Source organism: Cyprinus carpio, unplaced genomic scaffold (assembly GCF_018340385.1).
Source record: "Cyprinus carpio isolate SPL01 unplaced genomic scaffold, ASM1834038v1 S000000001, whole genome shotgun sequence".
Taxonomy (NCBI): Eukaryota; Metazoa; Chordata; class Actinopteri; order Cypriniformes; family Cyprinidae; genus Cyprinus; species Cyprinus carpio.
The window spans coordinates 1,469,980-1,477,479 of record NW_024872754.1 but is presented as its reverse complement, the minus strand read 5'-3'; the positions used below and the strand labels follow the sequence as shown (position 1 = coordinate 1,477,479).

General features: G+C 41.1%; 1 pseudogene; it reads right to left on the bottom strand.

The window, feature by feature from the left end:
• LOC122142535 overlaps positions 1-5,425 on the bottom strand; it is a 25,882-nt pseudogene extending 20,457 nt beyond the window's left edge.
• Positions 5,426-7,500: the final 2,075 nt, after the last annotated feature.

Genomic DNA, 7,500 nt, shown 5'->3' with positions numbered 1-7,500 from the left:
GGTGAGAGGAGTCAATGACGAATAAAGTGTAGTTTTTGATATTTTTGGACCAAAATGTATTTGCGTGCTTCAAAACTTATAACGGCCCTCTGATGTCACTGAACTACTTTCTTTGAGATGTTTCTTACCTTTCTGGACGGGACAGTATACCGTACATACATTCGCAATGGAGGGACAGAAAACTCTCGGACTAATCTAAAATATCTTAAACTGTGTTGGAGATGAACGGAGGTCTCACGGGTTTGGAACGACATGAGGGTGAGTCATTAATGATAAAATTTTCATTTTTGGGTGAACTATCCCTTTAAGCCTTCTTTGTTCCACAGAAGTTTTCTCATTGCTTTTATCCGGCCATCTCTATCTTTCTGTAGCGCCTGCTCAAGCACGTCCATCCTGTGCACTGAACGCCTCCTCACTTTAAGAGTAGACACGCCCCTTTTGCCGCTGATTGGCTACAAGCTTGTTTTGTCACCGCCCTAATCAGTTTTCAAAGCCGCTTTTGAAAAACGCTTTACTCCCACCTTTAATGGCCCGTAGTCATGACGGGAGTTTTTATGGACAGCTGGGACTGGGCGCCATCTTTCAGTATATCACATCGATGTGCAAATCCAGTGTCGTAATGTACCTTATTATAAAAACATTCATGCAGGCTCAGAAATGACCTACCGCAAACACAACACACAAAGCCAGTGAAAGCTCCTTATGTTATTCCTGGGCTCGGAGCCCGAAAAAGCAAATTGCATGCCACTGTTCACATAACACTGAATAAGGTTATTCTTCTCCAACCATGAACAAAACATGTGGGGGGTGGGTGTTGAGTGGTGTGCTCTGCTGCTCATTCGGTCTTGCTGAGTGCGCTGCAGTGCATAGACAATCTCAACTCTTTAACAGTATAAACAACTTCTGAATGCTAATGTAAATGGTCGATTATATCCGCTTCTCTTTAGATTGCATCAAATTGGTAATCGGCACAAGCCGTTTGGGCCAGCAAGCATCAGTATAGTAGGGGGCATACGCTGGGTAACAACTAAGGTCTCGAATCCCAATTCTATTTTATATAGCCTGCATTCCGCAATGTCGCCTTGAAAGCGAGTGTCAGAGGGTAGGGGTGAAAATATTGCTCCTAAGATTTGGCAGCACCACTACTATAGCGCGGCCATCATACGCCGCCTCGATCTTCTTAGCAATCACCGACTGTCACCTATAGTGGTGTACATTAAGACCCTAACCATTCTATATAAATTGCGCTTACAAGACATCCTGACATCACACACACACACACATCATATTCAGAGATCGCGCTAGGCATCTCATGTAGGGCAAAAAGAAACTTGTCAACGCTGCCCCACGACTTTTATTAATAACATTTTAAATACTGAATCGCTACACTATATTTTCCAGCAATCTCTCTCTCTCTCGAATCGGCAATATCTGAGAAATGCATACACACAACTTTAATCTCTCTCTCTCTCACTCAACCTAAACCTCAATATCTTACTCTTGAATTGGCAGTATTTGAGAAAAGGATTTATCGATTTCTAATTATTGGGGGACTAGACCCCCTTAATGTACAGTAGGTGGCCAACCAAAATGATGGTTCTACCGCCGCCGCCACCGCTTCTGCGTCCGCAAAGTGCATTTGCAGCTTTAGTGAGCTAGGCTACATGGATTTATATGCAAAATGTCAATATTCTCACATATTAGGCCTATATTTTAATTGATATTTTAAAATTCCTTCAATAAAACAGCATGCATTTTTGTCACACACTACTTTGTTATTCGTTACCTGTCCTTTATTTTGACAGATAACTTCTTGGGAAAAAGATATCTTTCTGTACACTGATTAAGAAATTGTTGCGTGTTTTATTAATTATTTCATTTATTATTTCATTTCATATAAAACGTGAGGCACTGTATAATTTCACTACCAATATTTAGGCTTAACTAAAACAAGAAACAAATCAATTAAACCTGCATTATTTAGCAAAATCATTGAAACTCTAAAGAATGGACTGATTAATAAATTGTAAAATTTGCCAAAGTAGACCGCTGCTCGTGCTGGAAGAAAAGGTGAACGGCTGCACTGTTTCCAATGAATATGTGCGCGTGAGGCACCAGCGCGTTCAAACAGCTGAAACAAATAATACTCCATTTTTGGTCACACATAAGGCATAATTTGAAAATGCAAACTGTTAGCAGTTAGAAAAATCAAGAATAATAACAGAGTTAATAAGAATTATTTCTAAATGCTGGACCATTCTTATTTCGCTCTGCATAAGGAACCTGAAGATTTTTTATTTTTTTTTAACCAAGAATGAACCGAAATGAGCCTAAGACTATCCCACGTTTTGAAATTAACTCACTGTAAAATTTCTAATGGTTTTTAAGGATGTTACAATGTTTTACTTCCTCCTTTCATCTCCATTAACAAACCAACATTTTACAATTACATTCAGTTCGCAATCCGTCCCTTTGTGCTACCTGGTGGCAGTTTCGCGAATGATTTTAACATGCGACTGACTTGCAGTTAACGCTGCGGCCCTGCGGCGGCGGTACACGCGGCGGTATTACCCATTCTGGTTGTCCACCTACTGTATATGGTGGTTATTGCTCTGATCAGACATCAAAATATGTTGTGGCACTGTAGTGCAGTCAGTAACGTTAATGGTTTAACGTTAGCAAATTTTAGCAATTCTTTTGCAAACATTTCTTTGAATAACATGACCGTAATTTCAACACATGAATGAATATAATCTAAAACAAATGATTACTTTTCATTAAAATCTTTATTAATGTCAATAATGCTTCATATATGTGTCTTTTTGTTTCGCTCGGGTAGCCATGTTGCCGCTGTAGCCGGTTTATGGTGAGATAATTCATACCCCTTTCGTTTGAAGTGTGGTCCCAAAAAGGCTATCTGGCCCTTCCCCTTACTCCTACCCCTCCAACCAAAAGAGAATCAGTTTTTTATATCTGAGACTCCCCCACCCCTTCAGGCACTGTAAAACCTGACAAGGCCACAGTAACTCAAACCATTGGAGTACACAGATTGCCTTACTTAAACAGTTAAGTTTTTAAAACTGTTTCAAATTATGAATCAAGTGATTAATAAGTGCTGATGAGCTTTATTGCTGAACAGCTGGCTGTAACAAAAACAGAATCCCCATCTCCACTTATAATAACAGACTTGACTTTATCTGTAGACGTCTACAGAAGATCTATTGAGAATTAACTAAGTTTTAGATGTGCTTGATGTTTCATTTGAAGTAAACCATTTTAGAGACAGTGGCCTTTAGTTGGGTCTTGACCCTTGACTTCTTTCGTAAGTTATTTTTTGTGTGAGACGTTGTACATTGTGGTTTTTGACACATGTTTGTTATAACTCAAAAAGACCAGAGAACATATGATAAGGTGTTGGTTGTTATACAGATCTTGGTGATGATAAATCATCAATTATGGAGAGTTCAGAATTCAACATCGTACTAAAGTAGTTGTTCTATAGTTAGTTTCGTTGATTACAATGAACCCATTCAAAAAGTCAGTGGTCTTTCAAATCAGTTAATATAAAGGACTTTCAAACAGTTTGGCATCTATGGGCAATTAGTCACACGACAGACACAATAATCAGAATATGAACTCAACATGGTTACGAAAAAAAAAAAAAAAAAAAACATTGCTGCAATGCATGCTGGGGACTATGTATTACAAAACTCACCTGGCTACCAGCATGCTCTGCTGCATTTTTTTTTGTTTTTTAATGGTCACTTGGTGGGTCATATGCTGATTATGAGGTTGTGGTGCCTAACGAAAAAATAGAAAAACAAACTGTTGGAACGTTCTTATATTAACTGATTATGCCAGAACTCGACTGCTCTTAGAATCACTTTTAGCTGTAATCATCGGCAATTAATTAGCTACAACACTATTTCATTAAGGAGATTAGTACTCGGGCAACAGTTCATAATCATTTGATTATCTTCAATCCAATATACAGTATGATAACAACCACGGTATGCAGGTTAGATGAAAAAAAAAAAGGCTAACTGCTGAATGTCTTGGATAAAGGCGAAGCTTCTAAGAGTGTGAGTGTGTGTATAAGCACCTGATGAGTATTTTCTGCTGGGGCTTTTGAGTTACAATCAATGGTTACAACAGGCGCAGAAGAAAAAACTAAGACTAGAAATCAAGGGTCAAGATGCCAGACTAAAGCAAACACTGATCTCTAAACATGGTTAGGGTGCTTCGAAATGAACATAAATCAACACTAAACCTAGTTATTCTCAATCAGATCTTGGCTGTAGACGTGAGACAGAAATAAATAAAGTCAATCTGGTTAGTAATAACTTGAAGTTGGTAATGCTGTTTGTGGTGTTGTTTCTAATCCAGATCTTGAGTAGTTTAATTGTATTTTAGATTCAGTTGATTGCTCTAAGGTTGTGGCTGAAGAAGAGTTGTGAGCTTGTGTTCTTATTTCTCTTTCTTCCACTGTTTGTTCACAGGTGCTAGGTGTTTTGAATGATTGAATGTTGATCAGGAACATCATATACTAAACTGTTAATAACAGCATTTAAGCTAAAATTAAGAGAAAGTGGGGGGGGGGGTAGTGTAAAGATTTTTATTGTTCTGTGGAATGTTACATAATCAACGTTCCTAGAATGTTTAATTTTAAATCAAAATCTTAAATTGAAAGAACATTTTGAGGAAGCATCATACGGCTTTCCATGCATTCGCTCTAAGGTGCAAGCAAACGGGACTTTTTTATGTTCCGCATAAACCAACACTGAATATTTGGAGAATGTTCCTTAAAACAAAATTCTGTTAGCTGGGAAAGTTAGGCTCAATTTAATGTCTATCCCATCAATGTCTATGCGGTGAGCTGTAAAATAAATGTCTTCTACGCGTTGTGTAGTTACAATAAATATTACAGGAGCTTGTCTCCTTAGTTTCCGCATGCATGCAATTGCTTTAGGCAATAAAAACATGAATACAATGGCTTGCTTGTAAAATTTATTTGTAAACAAAATCCTGCACATGTAAAAAAATTTGCTGTGTTATCCTGGGCTGGCGCCGATACAGGATCGGCTTCCTCATGACGTGCTCTGGATAAAGTTGTTTTTTGTTGTTTGTGTTTTTTGTTAGTTGTGCCTGTCTTTAGTGTTATAATTCGCTGTCAATCAGGTTTCACGGGGGGCAGGGGAACGAACTGCGGGACATTCAGCGGCACCCTGGAACAGGAAAATCTCCGGGCGATTAGTACTTCACCGGTTTTGCCGACTAGTCTGATGTTTTGGGGGCTGGACATTTTCGTCAGCTCGAGCAGCTGCGGGCTGTTCATCGTGCTATCTAGGACGGGCGAAGATGGGGGGACGGAAAGAGAGCTGGGGTCCCGCTTGTGAAACTCAGAAAACGGGCGGATTTCGAACATTGTTGCCTTGACTGCGACATCTGGCTAAATCTTGCTCTCGAAGCCGACAAAACGGAGAAGACAAACTTCACTTCTGCTGCTCCGGACTAAATATAGGATATTCCTCACACCTCTGCTGTCTGCTGTGTTGTCAAGAAACTTGGCTAAACGACGGACCAAACAAAACCTATTCCATTTCGCAGTACTAGCGTGCTCTCATCTGTCTGCGCTAGGGCTTTCAACTGTTCAGATCGTCGAACCACTGACTTAGAAATTGGACACATTTGCTTGCCCATCAGGTGAAAATTCACGGGCTGTGGGACATGCTTTTAATCTCAACAAAAGGTTGAGTACAAGATGTAACAGTGTAAATAGGAAGATTTTCTGTTCTGATCTAGAAACACTCTTCATTAACTGCAAGCCATTTTATTCACTGCGGGAGTTTCACTCGTTCATTCTGGTGAGTGTTTACATCCCTCCGCAAGCGCACGTGAGCCTGGCTTTACAGAAACTCGCTGATCAAATCACATACACAGAACAACAACACCCGGACTCTGTTTTAATCATTCTCTGGGACTTTAATAACACAAATCTCTCCCGTGAACTGCAAAAATACAGAAAGCACATCACATGTCCCACCAGAGACAGTAATATATTGGATCACTGTTACACCACCATCAGCCCTGTTTGATGCAGAACTACTTCGACTTAACATCTCCATCGCTGCCCTGAGTGAAACCTGGCTGACCGGTGTTGGCTCTGTCCGGGAAAAAACTATACTCTATTCTGGAACGGACACCCAAACGGTGACAGACCAATGCACGGTGTTGGTTTTGCAATCCAAAACAAGCTTCTGTCCTCAGTGGAAAAACCTGTGCCCATCTCCTCACGTCTCTCCTCACTGCGCCTGCACACAAACTGTGGACCAGTTACAATCATAGCCACTTACGCCTACACTAACTTCATCGATGCGCGAATCATTTTACAACCCAACTAAGCTTCATTGTCTGAAGACCCCTCAACTGAACGCTGATGATCCCAGGACTTTAATGCCCTCGAAAGGGTGCTAACTCTAGTGCATGGCCTGACATCTCTGGGAAACCATGGATATGGCAACATGAATGATACCCACCGCGCTACTGGAACTCTTTAGAGACCCACAAACCAGTCCCCTCTTCATTCTTTCAGGGCCTTAAGTCTCCAAGGTCACCTTTAAGGCCATCCACTGCCTCTAAGCTACTTCTGGCACCCCAACTTTGACCTCATGTACTGGTGGAAGCGTGAGCATTTGAAGTAGTAACACTGCCCATCACTGTACCCAGCAGATTGTGACACTGATCATGCCCTTCTACGTTGCAAACTAAGGATGGTACCAAGCAAGTTTCATTATGCCAGGCCCAAGCCTACTCCTCATCTGGATGTTTCTGCAACCCGTGCTCCTGCGTCGCAGCATGCGTTCCAGGAACTACTTGCTTCCAGCTTTGACTTATCACCTCCTCATGCAGACATCTCAGCTGCCTGGCAGTACTCACCTGTTACCACAAAGGCTGCATTCTCCATCTTTGAATTGATCCAGATCCCAGCCTGACTGCCCAGTAAAACCCATGCCAGCCTGTTCACCTGCAATGTACAACAGGTCACCGTGATAGCCATGCAGGCTTATTGGAGAACACTGTGTGATCGTATTGATCAAAAAAGTGGGGGCATCCATTTGAAACATCCGAGGAGTCTTTGAAGTCTGAAAGAACCTTGGCCCAGTCCCTAAAAAATCCTCGTCCACTCTGCTCCCTATCAGTGTGAAACTTCTGACTGATTTAGAAATCTTTCATTGGCGAGATGTCATAGCATTACAGCCTTCCCTATGCTCATCCTGTCACAGCTGACACACGGCAATACTGCTGTTTTTTTTTGTGTTCCTGAAGCTCTCCCCTATTCTGATCTGGATGCAAGATATTACCATTGAGTAGTCAAATCGCAATTAACGCACTGAAAAATAACAAGTCTCCCTGGAGCTGACTGTCTCCCTCCGCTCACAACCTGCAACCTTGAACCCTACAGTATACATTAACAACATATGTCTATCTGTGGTAGACAAA